At 40.8% G+C, this 21,017-nt stretch overlaps 1 long non-coding RNA gene across 1 annotated transcript in view; it reads right to left on the bottom strand.

The window, feature by feature from the left end:
- Window positions 1–75: 75 nt before the first annotated feature.
- The window catches only part of LOC104006330 (uncharacterized), an 82,520-nt gene continuing 61,578 nt past the window's right edge, over window positions 76–21,017 (bottom strand). The window contains exon 3 of the long non-coding RNA XR_680004.5: window positions 76–2,264. This is a non-coding gene — a long non-coding RNA (uncharacterized LOC104006330). The remainder of the gene's footprint in view (window positions 2,265–21,017) is intronic.

Genomic DNA, 21,017 nt, shown 5'->3' with positions numbered 1-21,017 from the left:
TCTCGTGACTCCAGTTAAATAGGCTGAAATGAATTCGTTTAATACGCCTTTCCACATTCTATGTTAGCCATTTTATTCTTTGAATTATCACATACACAACATTCAATACTATTTTTAAAATAAATCCTAGAATCCCACCTCATACCATTTGCTGAGATTTTCCATTTAAGTTTCTTTGATGTGGCCTCTGGTAATGTGGATGTGCCTGTGTGTGGATGTGTGTGTATGTGAGTGTGTGAGAGAGAGAAATAAGTGTGTACAAGTCACCCTGGAACAGCAGGGGATTAAAGGAGCCAACCTCTGCATAGAAAAAAAAAATCCATGCATAAATTTTTACTCCTCAAAACCTGAATCACTAATATCCTACTGCTGACTGGAAGACTTACTGATAATATAAACAATAGATTAATGTGTATATTTTATGCATTCATAACATATCTAACATTTTGTAATTGTAAAAATATTTCTAGGCTACACAATTCATCTGTGAGTTTTTAAAAATTGTTGCAAACCTCCAAAATTGTTCCAATGTATTGATTGAAAAAAAAATCCACATATAAGAACCTGTGCAGTTGAAACCTGTGATGTTAAAGAGACTATTGTACTATGCTTTCAGCATGTGGGCATTTAGTGGGGTTGGTAGGCTGGGAAACTTACTCTAAAGCTTTTGGTGATGTAGAATACACTGGGTATACAGTACAAAACAAAATTACCAGGAGGACTGCGTTTCAATGGAGTGAAAAGAATATTCAAAACGTATAAAAGATTTTCAGTAAAGGTCAGCACATTTGAAGAAGTAGGTAAAAACTTAGATAAATCTTATATAATATTTACTCAGGATAGATGATTAATTTTTTTGTTTCTGAATAAACTTTATTTTTAGAGCTATTTTAGGTTTATAGAAAAATTACACAGAAAGTACAGAGTTCTCATATACACCACCCCGTCCTCTACAGTTCCCCTTTTATTATTAACAACGTGCATGAGTGTGGTATATTTGCAACAACTGAGGAACCAATATTGACGAGGCAGTTTGAATAGAGCCTCTGACCTGGACACCTAAGAGTTCCCTGCAGAATGGCTGACTTAGGATCTGAATCTGGGTTCACCTTCTTTTGCATCTATGGGAATGATAGTCTATCTTGTTTTATTTGACTTTCTTCAAATTGAAGCCTTCTTCTAAAGCAAACTCATGGAGGTTGTCTGCAGGCAGAAGGTGGCTGAAGAAGCTCTTCTCGCAGTCCACTTCCAGGGAAGACACTAAAGGAGAGGAAGAGCCAGGGCTCCCCTTTTTATTACTCTCATATCCTCAGCAAGGGCTTGGTGTGAAATCAGGAACTGGGTGCTGTGAAGGCAACTATAAATTACTGGGAAAGAGTACAAATTATTTTGTAAATGCATTTACACACCCTTTTTTTTTTTTTAACAAAAATACATAGTTTGAAACATGCCAATTCAACCCAGTAGAATTGCTGACTGCTGACAGTGCACGGTCTGTGACTTCACAGGCCTATAGGTCTTATGAGCTCAGATTTCTGAAAATATGTTTTTATTCATCTGAACAGCCTTTACTCAGAAATAGGAATTGAGGGAGAAATGTCAAAATGGAGAGGACATTAAGTGTTTGCTAATATATTTGACTTTAGTTTCCTTGGATTCAATTTGGCAGCATGTATTTAACTTAAAACTCCCTTAGTTGTTTCTAAGAATAAATGGAAAGAAAAAATTCCCTTGGCAGAGAGAGAGATTAAATGTGTGAGACCTGGAGTGTGTTGGGGTGGTCGGGGGATGGCCAGCACTGGCTCTGCCTCCGCAGTGGGATGATCACGACTCGACTTTATCTGTCTGGGTTGCCATTCATTTTAATTCTAAAATGAGGCCTTCTAGCTCTAAAGATAACAATTGTATCTGCAGTTAAATAATTCTTAGTACATGATCATAGGAGGACCAGAAATATAATTTTTCTTGAAGTCAAATTAAATTCAACTTCAAGTTAAATTCATGTATTTGTTCAGAAAATTGTTGAATTGCCCTTAATATTTCATCTATTGCAACGCCACACCAGGTATCTTCATAGCACAATCTCCACAGTGTTGACATCTTTCTGGGGAGAGAAGGTTGAGGAGGAGAGGGACATCTGTGCTTTGGAAGCATCATCCACTGTTCATCTCTTGGAGACGCTGTGATAGTGAGTAATTTCTTATCACAGTTGTCATCGACTTCATTGGGCAATCTGTTAACTAATGGTATTTCAACTGCTTTTCCTGAGGAAAGAAAAGAGAATTAGATCAGTGCCAAAAAAAGTGGGCTTTTTGTCTGTTTCTTTTAAAAATTTTTAAATAAATTGCTTTCTTTTCTCCTCCTTAATCAGTGTTTCTCAACCCTGGAAGCATGTCAGAACCACCTGGAGAGCAATAAAAATACCAATGACATCATCTGGGCCCAGGCCAACTAAATCAGACTCTCAGGGGAAGAGGGCTGACTTTTTTTCCCCCCTCTTGAGGGCGGGGGCCTGTTTTTGTTTCAGTTCTTTTCAGTTCTTTCCCCATAGAAAGAAGTGGTGCTGCTAGTTGTCCAGAGACCACACTTTGAGCCACTGCCTCCTCAGTGACTTTTAAGGCAGTAGTTCTAAGGTGTGGTCCCTAGACAACTAGCAGCACCAGTATCTCCTGCACAGGAAGTGCCAGTTTCCTCCCAGCCCTGCTGGCTGAGAAGCTCTGGGTGTGGGTCCAGCAGTCTGTGCTGTAAGGAGTCCTCCAGGTGCTGCTGCAGTGGGCTGAAGTCCGAGAACCACCCATCTAAGGTCTATGGCTTCATCTCTCCAGTCTCAAGTGCAGTCTCAACTTTCTCTCTCTACCTTCGTTCAGCTGGCTCCAGGTGTGCATCTAGGTGTCCCAGCGATGCCTTGTATTCATGTCCAATACAAGACCAAGTCTTTGCTTGTTGTTACTTAACATGCTCCTCACCACGATTCTGACGTTTAGGCTCAATAACTGACAGCTGTCTTCAGTTTCACCTGGTTTCCTTCGCCTGGCAATTGATCTGTCCCTGAGCCTGCGTGCCTCTCCCTTGCCCTCCCCTTGCCACGGGGCTGGCTGTGCTCTTATTATCACTCTGCCATGAGCTCCCACTGCCATGAGCTCCCACTGCCATGAGCTCCCACAGAAACCCTTCTGGAGAGGAGGAGGACTCTTTCTTCATCTCCCCAACTATCATCCTTATCATCTTTGTTGCTTTGTTCCAAAAAACCTTCAGTTCTCATCAAAGCCCTCTGCCTATCTTAGCACCATAAACAAACAGACCCATTACTTCACAAAAATTAGTACCAGATACAAGTCCTTGTCTCTCATCTGATCTGGTGACACCTATCCCCACCAAGTTGCTTTGCTGTATGCCCTCCTCAGACCCCAGAGGCTGGCAGCGTGAGCCGCCCTGGGCTTCCTGCCTCTACAGCTGGCATCACATCACAGCTTCTGCTGGAAGCTCCCTCCTGAGGTCTATCCTCATATCTGTCATCTATCCTTCAAGAGTCGGCTAAATTTTGACTGCCTCCCACCCAGCAGGAATCACTTCCTCATTTGGGTTCCTGTAGGATTTTCTTCATAACATTTATAACACTTGACACATTAATATGAGTCTAGCTTTTTTAATGACAAACAGGACCTAAACTTAGAAGCGCATTCTCTCTCTCACCACCCAAGCTTCAAACATGGGTTAAGTGTTGGCTCATTTCTTTCTCGCCTTGGATTACTCCTTGACCTTTAACTTCTTTAACCTTCTGCTCCTATCATCTGCTTGGATGTCCGTGGCATCAGTAAACACACATAAGCAAAGCTTTGTCAGGGGCCTCTCCAAACAGATTCCCTATAGATTTTTTTCCAATTTTCTTAATGGTATTACCACTGTCAATGATTCAACGTGAATCCTTGAAGGTATTTCTGACATACTCCCCTTCCACTCCCATATCTATAATTTGCTCCGAAGTGTTGATTCTTTCATTTATTTTTTTATTTTTTGAGACTGAGTCTTGTTCTATCACCCAGGCTGAAGTGCAGTGGTGCCATCTCATCTCACTGCAACCTCCGCCTCCCAGGTTCAAGCGTTCTCATGCCTCAGCCTCCTGAGTAGATGGAATTACAGGCGCCTGCCACCACATCCAGCTAATTTTTGTATTTTTAGTAGAGACGGGGTTTGACCATGTTGGCCAGGTTGGTCTCAAACTCCTTACCTCAACTGATCCACCTGCCTTGGCCTCCCATAGTGCTGAGATTACAGGCATGAGCCAGCATGCCCGGCTTGTTTTATTCTTTATGATAGGAATTTTCCTCCTTAGTCAACAACCTAGTTGATCTCTTATACATTTATGCCTGCTAAATGTGGAGCAAACAGGCTGGAGCAAGTCTTTGGGCAAGGATGACCTTCTCCTGTGTTCTCCACTGTGAGTGCTAAAACCTAATGCCATAGGCAGGACCCATGACAACTATAGCACTGTATAGAAGGGACAACTGTTAAGAACCTAAGGAAGACAAATGAAGATATGCTTATGAATGATTACCCCACATTAGGGAATGAGCATGGTGCACATTTTACTTCCGTTCATAAACAAGAAATTAACTTCACTGTCTTTTGCCTCACCTCTGGACACATTCTTAGCTTCTCAAATCTCCCGTCTCACCCTTGAACACTTTGTCAAACAGGTTTCCCATCTTTTCCATTAGTTTCAGTAGGACATGCTCATTTTTTAGCAATTTAGAAAGTTGAGACTGTTTCCTGTTTCAATTCCTCATAACGCCCAAGGCATACATCCTTCCCTATGGAGAGACCATCACCAGCTTGACAATTTGGAGCAGGAGGATGCCAGCCTGCCTGGTTTTCCTCGCTCCTCCTTTTGGGTGGAGGTCAGGACTTGGAAAGTGGAGACATAAAGGGTTAGAAAGTCTTTCTGGATGAGGCAGCAGCTATCTGGGTTAGTGCCATGTTCCTGGCAAGGAGGGGGGCATGCTGGCTCTGTCTCTCTTTCTCTCATGGTACCTGTAGAAACCTCACAGACCTGCTGTCCACTCAGCCTGTGGTTCCCTGGCAAAGTCTGAGCTCTGCTCCTACGCTTGATTGTGGCACCCTGTGCCTTCTGTTCCAGGATACCCCAAAGTTCCTTTCTGGTAGAATTGCATCCCCTGGCAGGCAGGGTTCTTGGCAGGGCCTTCCACATTATGCAATCCTATCTATTTCTGGAAGGATCTTCTTGGGCCATGGGACAGGTCAGTGTCATGCCCCAACCACTGGCACAAGAACTCCCCTCAACTGGCCAGCAGGGGCTGCTCCTACCTGCCCAGATGCGAGTCTAGTGTCAATGTTGGTCTCCTACACGCTCCGGGAGGTGCACAGTGAATGCTCTCCCCAGAGAACTCCCCTAGGGCTTCGCAGGGAGCTTCTGCAGCTCAGAAAGCCCCCAGCAGGGGTGAGGGTAGGGAGATAGATGTGAGTCTTCATTCCAGCAGATCACCTTTGCTCTCTGATTTTTTCTCTCCAAGACACTTGTTTGTTTTGATGTGAGAAAGGAGTGTAGAGCATTCCAATAACTTTGCCTGATAAATCCTCAATCTTTTTCTCACTGTAAATCATTAACATTCTCTATTATACTCTGGACGTGAGTGAATGGAATAGTCTCAGAACCAGGTTTGGGCCACCACATGTACTGTATGCACAGTTCTGCATCTCTTTTCAGAATGTGGTATGATTGAGACATGTTCTTCTCAGCTTTGATGACTCAGGTGAGACCAGAAAAAACAAAATTTAACATCTGGCTGCACAGTTAATTGTAGCAATATAGGTATATATATATATAGGTGTGTGTGTATATATATATATGTGTGTATATATATATACATATATATATGTATAATGTGCCTTAGAGTAGCAAGTTCAAATCCAGATCAGAGCTAACTTGCTCCAGAACTGACAGAAGCTCCATAGCCTAGGTAGTATCTGTCTCGTTCAGTCCAACTGCCTCTTCTCCCACAATGGCCATGTTTCATGGTCTCATCCACTTTCTGTTCTCTTATTTTTCTCGTCAAGCCTCCCGTAGCATGGGAAGTTTCCCGTGTGCCTCTGTATGTGCACACATGCTCATGTACACTTAGTGTACACTTAGCTGGGCATATATTCTCAGATTTTGCAAATTTACTTGATCAATATTAAAATTAAAAGGGGAAATTGTAGTCAGTTTTGTTCCCAGGGCAGTTTTTCTTCTTCTGTTCAGCTTTACAAAAATATTTATTATCAGTGTGTAACTCCTCTCCCAATTCTCAGCTTCCTGGGGCTTGCATTTTTAAATTATTTTAATAACATCCTGGTGCACAGTGCTCTCTGCATTTTCTGCCTGAGCACCCTGGGAAGGCCTAGGAGGGTCCCAGGGGGAGTCAGAGCCTGGAATCTTCTTTTCCCAAAGCCCCATTGGTTGGTGTTTAAATAGTAACTAATTTCCTTTTGTCTCTAGAAGTTCCATAGGCAGATTGCCAGCTGCCTTAGGTCTGCAGCTCTTGACTTTGCCAACCTTTAAGACATTGACTAAGCACATTAGATTAAAAAGGAAAACTCTCTCTTCCCATTATTTATAATTACTATGTTTCCAATTCAGTTTCTGTAAATATGTGTCATTAATATTGAACAAATTCTACATTAAATTAAAATGAACATATTTCATTTTACTTATAATTTACAACCATGCTTATTTCTTATTTTACTTTGAATTACTAGATCAGGTTTCCAAGTTTAGCCCCGTGTTAATTTGCACAAATGGCTGGAGGTGGTCCGGGGAGTTTATAAAAAGCTCAACCATTTTGCTCTCCACAAGGTGAACATGTTCTTTGCAGTAGAAGAAACCGAACTCTTCTATTTTTGGTGACTGAAACATCCATATTAAAAAAACAATTTTAAAGGAAACCGTTTAAATGCACGTCAGCAAACACATGAAAAGAGTCTCCCCAAAAGGATAGATTAATTTAGTTTTGTTCCAGGAGGGCAGCAGAACGAATCACAGGAAGTGTCACTGACATGGGTGTTTTCTTCTTTGGCGGAGAGGCTGACCAAGAATTGCCTGGGGAAAGCACCTCTAAAAAGAAGGAATTCATCGGGACGTTGACAGCTGGAACTCAAACCGTATGTGGTCGCCATCTTGTCGCCTCACTCCATATCCTTCATTTTGGTTCTTCGTTCCCAGCGGAAGCCTCAGCCTTCCTTGGAAGACTTTTCGAAAAGGTTTTCCGTTCTGCAATTTCACACTCACATTTTGAAAGAACATATAGTTGAATCTCGATTTCTTAATTAACATCAAGAGTGAAATAATACCTCCTGGATGAGTATTACTCTTCTTCCTTTATCCAGGTACCATTTCTGAGTTTGGAGTGAGGTCATATAACATTTCAGTGCAAATTTAAATTTTAAGTATAAAGCAAGAATGTTTTTTAAAGTATTTGCATTAAGCTTCAAAAATACATGCACGGCAATTGTTTCTGTTTAAATAAATGCTTTAATGTTGTCCATTTGTCGGATATCTTTCTTCTGTACCATCCTTTGCTCTTTATTGATTTCTTTATCCTGGTTCACTTAAAAAACTCGTGTGTTACAGGGCGGGGAACATCACACACCGGGGCCTGTTGTGGGGTTGGGGGATGGGGGAGGGATAGCATTGGGAGAAATACCTAATGTAAATGACGAGTTAATGGGTGCAGCAAACCAACATGGCACATGTGTACATATGTAACAAACCTGCACGTTGTGCACATGTTCCCTAGAACTTAAAGTATAATAATAAAAAAAAATTTTTAAAAATCGTGTGTTAAAAGAGGTATTAAATGATATATTTCCTATGTTATTTATTTAATTTTTAATTAATTTATTTTGGCTGTTGCACATGTATGAGGGTTAGTTGAGTGTTGAACTCAAGAGTCATAATCACTTTCCCTTAGAATTAGGTAAATATGGCTGCACAGACATCTAAACCAATTTGATTCTGGTTTCTTTGCAGGAAAATTGTCTATTCCAAGTAGATGTAGGTTTTATTTTCTTTACATTAAATAGTCCCTCAGTGATGTTTAATTGAAATTCAGGAGTCAAACCATGGAATTGGTACCCAAGCAGTACCTCAGAATCTTTCTTAACATAGGCAACCACTATCGATCAGTAATAATTGGTGCACAAGATGAAAGCTATTTTCTACCTCTTCTCTAAATAATAGGAGGTTTTTAAACTAACTTTCTAATTCATTAATTAGATTTTTGTGGTAGCTTGTATGTTATTTACTTCTATTACATTTTAAACTTTGGAAGTCAGATTTTTATTTCCCAGAATGCTTTGTTTCTTCCATATTGTTTTGTGCTCATGGCAGGGTTAGCATAGTGGTTTTAATGTTTTAAGTTTTTCTATTTTCCCTCTAAATTTATAGGGTCTCACTCCTGTCATTCAGGTGGGAGTGCATTGGCATGTTCCAGGCTCACTGCAGCCTCCACCTGGCAGGTTCAAGAGATCCTCCAGCCTCAGCCTCCTGAGTAGCTGGGATTACAGGTGCGCACCACCACACCCAGCTAATTTTTGTATTTTTAGTAGGTTATTTAGTATTTTTGTATTTTTGGCAGTTTAGTTTGCTTGCATTCATTGATGAAGACATTAACAATTGACAGCACTCCTTTGGTGATGCATTGAGTGTACTCTCCCCCAAACCTGGGTGAACATGACCAAGAAGAATTTCTGCTCACTCAGCTTTGGTCCTCAGACACCTGGATCCAAGACCTTCTCATGGGCCCTGGAAATTCGGGGGCTGAGAGGCACTGCCCCTCTTTCTACAGAGGCTTCCCAATAGTGAGTAGGTTGTGCCTGCTCAGTCTTCTGCCAAAGCTGCTCCACGTTTCAGGCACATAACTACACCCTCTTTATATTTTACAAATTCGATAATTTCTTTTCATGTTGCATTGGTTTTGACGTTTCAGCAAGAAATTGGGAGACATAAGGATTTGCATGCATGGCTTTATACATTTTTGAGGGTATTTTAAAATTATCCTTTAAGGTTTTTTAAAACCTAGTGCTTTAGAATCTCCATTTATATAATAATGTTCATATGATTAGCTATGATAAATTGAAATGTCACTTGAGCTCTTTTCTCATTCCACATCAGAGTAATGTAAAATACAAAGTCTATTTGTCTTTGGGTTGGAATTTAAAAATTTAGTGCTCTATAGTCAGTTAGCTTTCATCTACGACCTCCAAGTCGATGTGCCTGTTTTGTAGGATTATCCCTTAACAGATATGCAGGAGATAAAATTGGAACAGTTATTGCTATTTCTCTCTTAAAATGTGGGACCAAGGATGGAGTGATGTCTGCCGCTTTGCCATGGTCATGTGGTGGTGTGTCTGGCCCACTGATCAAGTATCTGTCCACCCAACTATGATGACTTCATTTTTTACCCAACTTTCTCTCCTTCTTCACCCAATTTTAGCCTTTTGGGCTTCTGTGTACACATACACTGCCTTCACAGCACTCTTAAATGACTACATCCCATTGTGTTTTGCTACATGTGAAGATCATGGTAGATTTCAGATTCTTGAAGATGAAGGATCTTCAATTCTCTAAAACAGCAATCCTAAAAATTAAAACACCATTTTAGAAGACAGACACATTCTCCGAGTACAACAGAATGTTTTTAGGCAATTATTGATTACATTTCATAAGTAGAATTTTGCTACAATTTTTGGGAAATTGACATTGAGTCTATGCCCAAATTATAAAGTATTGCCTTTTCTACTAACAGCTTCAACAAAGTTCTGTTTTATTTGAGTTCCAAACCACCTTTATGCTGTGTTTGAAGTGCACTTAAAAGTAAAGAAGGAGCTGGCATGGCAGGAGGGGTGGAGATCTATAAGCCAAATCGGCAGATCTATAGCTCATCTGCACCTCTGCAGAAATCTACAATGCAGACACTCACTCAGAGGTAGCTTCTGTACCAGCAAAGCAATCAGACTGATCAATTAGAAGGAACAGAATCTAAACCTTTGACCAGTAAAACGGTATGTACTTGAATAATAACAAATGAATTTGATAAGGTAACCTCAATCTAATTTGTATATAAATTATCATGTGATTCTAAAATATTAGGCTTTTACTCTATTTAAATCATATACAAAGAGAAAAAATAAGGAAATTCTTCAAATATCTTATTAGCAAAGTCAAATATTGATAACATTCAGACTTCTTTAAAAATAAATAAACCTTGGCATTGGCTGCCTGGAAAATCACTTCAGGACTAATAATATTCCAGGAAATATATCTCAGCGTATGTTAAGCAAGAGATGTAAACTGTGTGACTTACTTCAGCTGCCTGGGATTGATTAAAGTGTAACCAGTTGCAAATATAATAGGTTCCTATGGGTGTGCCCTAAGTATAAAACTAATGTTGGTTCAAAGCATTTCTTCTGGGTCATCGAGCCAACATCAGCCATGAGGTCTAGAAAGATCACTGGATGGTTACTCTCCACTATTTTTAAAAGATATTTTTCCCCTTGACGACAATGAAAAGTAAAAGAATCAGTGTGTCTCAGCCTTTTCACACTACTATAGCAAAATGCCTTAGATTGAGAAATTTATAACTAATGGAAATTTATTGACCACAGTTCCGGGGACTGGGAAATCCAGGACCAAGGTACCAGCAGATTCATTGTCTGGTGAAAGCATACTCTCCTTCAAAGATGGCACCTTCTAGCTATGTCTTCACATGGCAAAAGTGATGAACAAACTCCCTCAAATCCTTTTATAAGGGGAGTATTCCCATTCATGGGGCCAGAGCCCTCATGACCTAATCACCTAATAAAGACCCTACAACTTAATACTACTGCATTGGGAATTAAGTATGAACATGAATCTTGGAGAGACACAAACGTTCAAACAACATCAGGGTGGAAAATCTAGCTTAAACTATTATTGGAAGTTAAATTACTTGATCTATTAAGAATGCAACATCTTTCCTCCTAGCAATCTCTAAAATTAAGGGTGGGAGATAATATGGTTATCAAAGTGAAATAAATGTCAACAGGCATTAAAATAAATTTCCATTTCTCCCAAATCCAAATTGTATCTTCATTTTCCATTTGTGAAAAACTCTCTCTCTGTCTCTCACACATACACATGCACAATACATTTTTTTTTTTACAAAAGATAACTAAATGGACACCACAAATTATAAAATAGATGACTATAACCAAAGCAACAATGATTACAATGACCAAAAATGAACACACTCATACTATGTTGTAATAGTGACAGATTTGGCCCAGTAACTTGCCCTTGTAGCAGTTCTTTTATTTTCTGTGATAATTGACTTACATGTTTTTTGACTTTGAGACCTTGTAGGATTTCAAGTTCCCTTTCCTTTCTTTTCCTTCCTTTCCCTTTCCTTTTCCTCCTTCCTGTCCCTTTCCTTCCCCTCCTTCCTATCCCTTTCCTTCCTCTCCTTTTTGCTTCCTGTCTTCCATCAGTTTCTTCTTTCAAAAAAATATGTGTTGGATCTCTAACGGGAGGCGGGAAACTCGCTGTACTCTGGGGATGCAGCGCAGAGTCCACTGGGATGCGTCTGCAGGAGTGCGCAGCAGTGAGCAACGTGACTGAGTAAAATTCTGGGAGGACACATAAGAGAGGGAGTTATGTTTGCCTGTGTACTCTGGAAAGTTTCAAGAGCCCAATACTTAAAAAAATGTGTCCTGAAATTGCAATTTATATTTTACCAATAAAGAGGGAGTAGAAAGCTGAGCAACCAGAAAAGCGAGTGGGAGTGTGCAGAGCCGGTGCGCGATTCTGCAAACAGAGCTGCTTTCCGGGGCGAGCAGCTCCTGGCATGTCTAGGGGAGGAGGTCCCTTTTGGGATGTAGCTTGAGGTAAGATTTAGAAGGATTTTAAAGGCAACGATAAAAGGATTGACATTTATTTTGAAGACAGTGGGGCCATGTCACATTTCTGAGAAGGGGACTTTATGAGCTGACTGTGTTTTCAAAAGGCAACTCCCATCATGAGACTGGTAATAAATCAGCAGGGACGTGTCTGGAAGCTTTATTGTTTTATCTTGCACATTGAATTCTGTGGTCCAATTAAATCAATTTTTGTCTTTGGCATAAGTTAGAGGTCAAAATTCATTTTTTCAATGTAGATATCAGATTCACCTAGCGCTACCTATGGAGATTCTAAGACTTATCCCACTGATTATCAGTGGTGTCTTCATCACAAACCAGGTCACCATGTGGTAGGTTGGTTGCAGAAAGATCCTAATAAGTCTCCCCATATCTACTCCTTCAGTTCTATAATTTTTACTTCTCTCCAACTCTGCCTTGGACTCAGCCATGTGACTTACATTAACCAATTGGATGCGAAGAAAATCACATCGACGTACACTAAATTTCCATGTGCCTTTTTGCATAATTGGGCTTGCTGGGTTTTGGCTCTCTGCATTTACCGTGATGACATGTGTGGAGGGACTGAGGAATGTGAGAGTCCCGTGGATGAGAGCCCAGTTGTCTCAGCCATTGCAACTGAAACCATCATAAACTGGTCACAGCCACTGACCCCAAACATGTCAGGCAGCCCAGCCTCCATCAGCAGAGGCACTCACCAGACCTGCAGCTGACCACAGGTGAGACCTGCAGTTGACCACAGATGCCCAGGTGAGAGTAGTAAAACTGCCCAGCTGACCACTGACGCATGAGCAATAACAAATTTACATTGTTTTAAGGCATCTGAGGATAGTTTCTAAAACATCATTATCATGACAATAGGTAATTAAGGCAGAACTGCTATGCAGAATTGGGGTGCTGGTGCTGCTATAACAAAAATCAAAGATTCCTGTCATTGCATTGTGGTCAAGGTTGGAGGGAGTGGAGGGAAATTGAGTCTGGAGTTACGGTGACCCATGTCATGTGGTGGTGGAACAAATCGTAAAGCCCTCATGCTTGCTAACTTGGGAGATAGCAAATGTACCTAATAAACTTTTTGATTTGAACAATTAAATTTTGAAGCAGAATGTTGAATGTTCAGCTGGCTCTTAGAGCTAAGTATAATAAGGTATTGCAAGAAAGAGATGAGCTAGAGGAAGAATGGAGCATTTTGCAATTACAATTTAGAGGGAATATGGAAGAGCCAGAATTTTCAAATTTGGGAGAGAAACTTGTTTCTCATCTCCAGTATTTCCATTAGGTTAAAAAGGTCCTCAGGATAAAATCTCAGCTATGAGTGGAGACTAAATTAACAACATATTTGCAAAATCTTTTCTGATGACCTCAGTACATCCTCTCAGCTAGACAAAGGGATTTTACGTATCAGTATAGTAATCAAAATTGAAAATGTAACATTGATTCAATACTATTTTTAATCCATATTTCACATTCAAATTTTATTAATTTTCCCAATGATGTTTTCTGTAGCTACATTTCTTTTTTATATGCCAGGATCCAATTCAGAATTTGACATTAAATTTAATTGCCATGTCCAGTTTGTCTCCTTTAATCCAGAAAATTTACTCAGCTTTCATCTTTTATGATTTTGACTTTAAGAATTCAGCCCAATTACTTTGTAGAATGTTCCTCAATTTGGGTTTGTTGCATGTTTCCTCCTGATTGAATTCAGGTTATGAGGTCATGCTTTTCTTTTCTTTTGGCAGGAATATTAAAGAAGTGATGTTTCCTTCTCAGGGTGTCATAACTGTAGGCAGATGATGTCAGTTTGTCCTGTTATTGAGGATATTAAGTTGGATCACTTGGTTAAGGTTGTGTTACATTAACCCATCCTAAAGTTTTTATTCCTGTTGTAAAAAAACAAATAACATTGAATGTATGTAAATATTACTATTTAGCAAACTCACATTCATTATTTTATGTGTCCAGCAAAGAATGCTGCCTGGATCAATTGTTATAGTACCATGGTGAAACTGTGTTTTCCTCACCATGCATGATGCCATTCAGAGTTGTTGGCTATACATTACAAATCAGTTCTAATTTAAGCAGGAAAGAGACTTATTTAGGCATACTAGAGACCGTCAGAGTGTGTCACAGAAGGCCAGAGAACCATCCTTTGCTGGAACACCCACGTGGCACAGCAGGACTGCCCCAGCAGAGGAACACCGAGCTGTGGGCACAGCCCCTGTAGATAACACTGAGAGTGCTGGGCCTGGGTGCTATGGCTGGCCTGGCAGAGGAGGTCTCCTCCCTTACCCTCACCACAGTGGATGCTGCAAAGCACCTGCTTTTTAGATTCTCTGGACTCTGAACAGAAGCCTCACTCATGCCTATTTAAATATGCTTATTGTTGGAGCCAAGGTCACATGCTTGCACCTTAGCTGCAAGGGAGGATGCGAAGTGAGAGCTGGTTTCTTCCTTATGAGGGCAGAGCACCATCTCACAACATGAGGAATTCACAACCACTGGAGAGAAATGTTAGGAAGATTTAAAAACTTGATAATTTTTAGCAGTAAAGCTTTTCTCTTCCTTCCTTTTTCTTCTTTTTCTTTCTTTCCTTATTTTTTCTAATATTACCTTATATGATATTAAAACAGTTTTTTAAATTCTCTTTTACTTTCTTTAAGTTTATTCATACTTAAATAAATAGGATTTATTCTAAATTTTTTCAACAGTGTCAAAAATTATTTAGGTCCTGTATCCTCCTTCCACAACAGGACAAGGAGCATGGTATTCGTTAGCTATTAACTAAAGAACCACTCAACCTGTTGTATAGAATTTTAACCGCAACTGTTTAATACACAAAAGTCAAATTTAGACACAGAATTGGTTATATGAACACATAGATGTTAGTAAGGTCTTTACTGGGCATACTTTCGTAATCCACACCATGCCTCCATAGGCACTTTGCTTTTTTTTTTTTTTTCCTTAATATGTAGTCCTTCCTTTCAATGTAGAAAGCTTGTAAACTGCCTTAAATAAGACTGAAAATGTCTTTATTGCATCATAAATTCTAATGGTCATGGATTAGAACATCATTCAATATTGATTTTCCTCCCTCAGTACCCTGAGCATACTTCATTGATTTCTTCGTCAATTTGCTAGTGATGTGTCTGTGGTTATTCTTACAGATATTTCTTTTCAAAACATTTTTTATAACTTTTACTTTTTTTTCTTTAACTTGCTGTTCTAAATTGTACTAGCTTATGTCCCAATATGGATTTTTTTCTTAACTCACTCTAAACTCAAATTGAGTGTCCTACAGAAGACGCAGAACTTTTAAGTTGGAAAATAGCCATTAACTTTTAGACTATTCACTTCTGTGTCATTGTCTTTTCATCTTCTCGAGCTGCCACTGAGAGTGTTTGGAGTCTCTCAATCTATCTTCTGTATCTCTTAGTTTTCCTTATCTTAAAAATAAAATCCCTTCTTGGCGTCTTTCTCTGTGCTATCTTACTACGTGGTAATTGTTTAGGGAGCTCGACTATATCTTGTTCTCCACTCCCATCTCCAGTTTGACTGCCTAAATGTTAAGGTTCAGAGAGATTCATTTCCTTATGGATTCATACATTCATGCATTTACACATGCTTTCAAGAAGAATTCATCGAGCATTATTGGCACCGTGCTCTATGCTGGGGGTGACTGTTTCAAAGGTTTTTAGGTTAGAAAATTGACTTTTTTTTTTTTACGTATTTTTATTATCCTAGTTCAAGATAAGGAAAGTGTGATCATTGATAATGTAAGTCTCAGGATATCGTTCTTAAAATGTATTAAATTTAAATTCCAGAAATTGGCTATTGATAGAAAACACAGGTCTTTTTCTCTCTGACATCTTACTCGCTGTGAATAGGTGTATGATACCTTCTTCCTGTGGGGCATCTAATGACACAGTTCCATTAATTTTTACACAATGAAAAAATTCAGGCCACCTTCAGTTGTCTTTTAGTTTTTTTTTATTTATACAATAGAAGTAATTAATATTCTTTTTAGGTAAATGGCTATGGTTAAGTCTTTTGAAAAGAATGACAGGGTCTGCTTTTTTCCTTCCTGTGTTCTTCCTCCCCTTCTTCTTTCTTTTCTTCCTCTGTCTGTTTTTCTTTTTCCTCCTTTCATCATATGTATATTACCTGTATGGTACTAGCAGCTAGCAATCCTCACATCAGAAATATATAGTCCAGGTATCCAGGACTTCAGAGTCTCTAGAACAGCAGAGTTATGGTTAGTCTAACTATAGCAAGTTGACTGCTGCACCATTGTGGAAGTGAGACTGGAGAGGCTCAACTCCAAGGCTTCTCTATAAATCAAAGAAACTCTACAGAAGAGGTGATGATGGAATTGAAGCTTTAAGACAGGCGAATAAGAGAAAGGAAATGGGGCGGAATTTTAGCATAAGCAGCAGACAGAAAGATAAATTGAATTCAAACCCCGGGTTTGCCTTTGATTGGCTGTGAATTTAACAAGTCACTTAGTGATTACTATAAGATTCTGTTTCCCTATTTGCAGCATGGGTTAATGACAATATCTGCCTCAGCTGGCTTATTGTGAGGAGTACACCAGACAGAACACACAAAGAACTTGGCACAGTGCCTGGTGAAGTGGGAGCCCTCTCCAGGGATGAGCAGCTACAACTTTTAGTTGTTCGAGATGGGCCGGTGCAAGTGTTGCTTCCTTTTACTGTCAAAACACCAATACTCCACTGCCTGCATCAACTTTGCTGAGGTCCTGGAGCTCATTGGAATAATGGTATGCCCCCTGCCTCCAAGCATTAAGTGCCCTGTTATGATCACTGACCACTACTTTTCTGGGAAACTATCCACTCATTTGCCAGCAGCCCTCATCAGCTCCTAGAAACCAGGTGCTTCTGCTCAGCTTCCTACTGGGACAAATGAAGCAATGGAGCGAAGGTACAGGGATGACCAGTCAGATGCTGCTGCCCATGGGGAGAAGCACATGCCCTGGGGGCCTGATCATGAGGTGTCCAGTGTCAGAGCCCCTTGTTGGGAGGGAGTGCAGAGAGCCTGAAGTCAACCATCCTCCGATGGCTTTGCTCTGTCATCCTCAAGGACTTTGCACAGACCCTGATCAGAACAGAAGCTGCTGAGGCTGAACATGTGCTCATGGACTTAAGTGACTCTGAAACATCTTGACCACTCCTCCTACTCCCAGAAGTTATCCCAATGGCAGGAAGTAACTTTAAGATCACTGTGATTAACATGTAATCAAACAATCAATTAATCAACCAAATAGAACTTGCTTTGGCATTACCTTCTAAAGGAAACAAAATTGGTAACTTTGTTGAATGATTCAGAGCAAACAAGTAAAGTGCTTTGATAAAATCTGAACCCAGTTTGAAGTTAGAGGACATTCCCATTATTTTACTGAACTTCTGATTTATTGTGAGGTGAGAGAAACCTGTGTTTGTTTAGGGTCCCTTTATTCCTCATTCTGAGAATAGATCAGAATGCAAGAAAATCCTGGTCTGCATAGAAAAATACCTGAAGCAAGAGAGTGACACAAACTACTTGCATGGAATCCTTGGCAAAGAGTATATATGTGAGCAGGGGCTACCCTCAGGAATCTCCTTCCACCAAACCCCTAAGACACCCTAGACCACTGGCCCAAGTTTAAACTGTGGAAGTCTGGGAATAGCTCTGTCACGCTTTTTCTTTCCTTTAGAAAAATATTAACCTGAACACTCTATTTCCTAAAAGGCAAATACTCCATATTCCATCTTTCTCTCAATTATTGTTAATAATTATCGAGTACTTGCTTATTGGGCCATCCTTTGACCCAGCAGAGGGAATCTAGGGTCCATTTGCCATCCTGCTGTTGCTGTCTAAAGCAAATATTGAGAATGCTTGGATGCAAAATGGGGAGAGTTGTTAGACTTTAGGTAAGGAATTGACAACATTTGAACTGAATAAGAAATTAATAAATAATAAAACTATATTTCTCGCCTGAGCTCCCCTTTTCTCTTTACTGAATGGTGCAAAAGGTTCAGATATGCTAGGATCAAGAATAAAACAGCATGTGTCACTGACAAGAAAAAACAAGAAGGAAAACTTAGCCAAATGCACCAGAGAAAGCTCTTTATCTGTTTACAGTAAAGTTAATAAAGGTTTATACAGGGTGGGGGTGAAGGAGATCTGCTCCTGATTCCTGTCATGAGGGAGAGGGAAAGATGAGAATGAGTACTGAGTCACCCAGGGTCAGGCCAGGAATTACTGTGTCAAGTTCTGTCTTAAGCTTCAAAACAGAGGAAAGAGGCAGTGAGGGAGAACCCGACTGATGACCACAGCCTGCATCTGGAAGACCGAGGCCAGACCCAGCACCCACACCCCCATCCAGAGGCCCCTGCAGGCCAGACATTCCGTAGGCCAACAAGGAGATGCAGGTGATTTCAGGTACATCTCACCTAACAAATGCTTCTGTGCCATCTGCTTACTTGGACCCCTCTCACCTGGGCTTTCATTGTAGAAGAAATTATAAATATATCCTGCCAAACAAAGAAAAACTCTCCAGTTTCAGTGAAAACTTACAAGTGATTTCAGAACAATGACAGGCTTCTCAGTGACTAAATCAAATGAGTTGAGATTGCTTTCGATTATCAAGGCAACCAAAGAGATACAATCAAACACAACAGTTTTCTGCCTTTAGCTGGAGAAGCCCAGAGGTCTTTAATGAGGCAGCCATTCCTCATATCCTTGCCCATTCCATGGATAAGTCCAGGTATATGCTAAAACTCATTGCAAATGCTCATGGTCTCCATGTGCGCCCTAAGCTAGCTCAACAAGCTCTAATTAGGTGATAGTCTACTGATAGGGCACTAGGATCCCTTCTACATAGCATAAGAAGAGAAAAGGGAAAGGGTTTTAATTCAGGGTCCACCTTCACATAATCCCTGCACTAGGCATTCTAGGAGGGTCTCATAGAGCTGGCTCTGTACACGGTGCTGTGATGTTGCAGATAAATAACTACAACACACGGCAACATGCTGCTCCTGCTGCCGTTGAGGGACTGGATGAGAGTTCATCAGTAAAGGGATGATGTGTCCAGTGAAGGAGGGATGTTGGATGAGAGTCATTAAGGGTCTTGGCAGGCAGGGGGATCTGGTCGCATTTCTTTCTAGGGAACTAAGGGATGGTGTGGAGGCGGATGGAGGGCAGTATGTTCTAAGGTGAGTTAGGGGTAAAGCTTGACCACAGATTAAGAAACCAGAGAGGAGAGAAAGAGGAACATATTTACTGATATTACAAGGGGCCTGTCACATCAATGTAAGAGACATTTATTTTACTAGTTCAGCAGTAGATAGAGGGCATTATTAGGTTTTAAAATATCATCATGGCACACTGAAGTTAAAACAGGTAGGACAGGGGCTGGGCGGGGTGGCTCACACCTGTAATCCCGGCACTTTGGGAAACCAAGGCAGGTGGATCACCTGAGGTCAGGAGTTCGAGACCAGCCTGGCCAACATGGTGAAACCCTATCTCTACTAAAAATACAAAAAATTAGCCAGGCATGGTGGCGCACACCTCTCATCCCAGCTACTCAGGAGGCTGAGGCAGGAGAATCCCTTGAACTCGGGAGGCAGAGGTTGCAGTGAGCATAGATTATGATGCTGCACTCCAGCCTGGGTGACAGAGTGAGACTGCGTCTCAAAACAAACAAACAACAGCAACAACGACAACAAAAAACAGATAGGACAGGGCAGTGACTATGGGCCAGCAGGCACAGCTGGACACTGCTGCTCTACTCCTGACCAGTGCTTTCTCATATGCTAGTCATTGGCTGAACGTGACCGCTGAGCAGTCGAAAGTAGACTAGTCTGAATTGAAATGTGCTGTAAGTATAAGGCGCACTGTATTTAAAAGTTTTAGTACGAAAAGAAGTAAACTATCTCACCTACGGTTTAACATTGATTACATTTTGAAGTGATAATATTTTTAATATATTGGGTTAAACAAAATATATTGTTGAAATAAGGTTCAACAGTTTCTTTTTATTTTTCAAGGTGGTTACTAAGGTTACCAAAATAACTTTTTTTTTTTTTTTTCTTTTTGAGACGAAGTTTTGCTCTTGTTGCTTAGGCTGGAGTGCAATGGCGCAATCTCGGCTCACCGCTGCCTTTGCCTCCCGGGTTCAAGCAATTCTCCTGCCTCAGCCTCCCGAGTAGCTGGGATTACAGGTATGCGGCACCGCATCCAGCTAATTTTGTATTTTTAGTAGAGACGGGGTTTCTCCATGTTGGTCAGGCTGGTCTTAAACTCCCAACCTGAGGTGATCCCCCCGCCTCGGCCTCCCAAAGTGCTGGGATTACAGGCGTGAGCCACCTTGCCCGGCCTAAAATAACTTTAAGCTGCCTATGTCGCTGGAATTGTTTTTCTGTTGGGCAGTGCTGCGTTAGACAATGAGAGCTGGGAAGGTGGGCAGTGGGCCCGGGGAGGATCAGAAGAGAGGCTGACCAGCTGCCTGGATGGGTCTTTCAGGTAAAGAAGTGGGACCCCAAAAAAAGGTCCATTGGGAATAGGAAGAAGGACATCCTGTTGGAAAGATACCCTTTCTGGCTTGGAAAGGGTAAAATGTGTGTCGTGCAAACTGTTTTTAAAACACTGAGGAGTTTAAGTAGTTGGTCCAAGGTCATATCTCAGTGTGAGTCAGTGTTGGGAACCGTAAACCAAGTTTGTCTAAGGGAGGTCACCTCCCAGGGGTCACTCCTTTAGCAGAAATTTGGAGACACAAGGCAGGACAATCTACTTGAGTGGGAAAGAAAAGTAACATGCACAGACCAGTCACCTGTGATTCCCTTTCAAGCACTGGCAATGTGCACCTCTTGGTGAAAGCTCTAGGTGGCCGCCTTTCGCTTGGCTAGAAAGAGGGGTCCTGTTAGCATGAGGCTTGCCCATCAACCTTTGTTCGTGGGTAGGTGCCTAAGGTTGCTGCCCACGTGTGTTCAGGAGGGAGCCTTCCTGGAACTGTGGAGCTCTTTTAAACTTGTACTCTTCTTTCAGCTCCTACAGGAAAAATCTCTATT

The sequence above is a fragment of the Pan troglodytes genome, chromosome 4 (assembly GCF_028858775.2).
Source record: "Pan troglodytes isolate AG18354 chromosome 4, NHGRI_mPanTro3-v2.0_pri, whole genome shotgun sequence".
Taxonomy (NCBI): Eukaryota; Metazoa; Chordata; class Mammalia; order Primates; family Hominidae; genus Pan; species Pan troglodytes.
The sequence above is the reverse complement of the archived record's forward strand: the minus strand, read 5'-3'. Positions and strand labels throughout refer to the sequence as shown.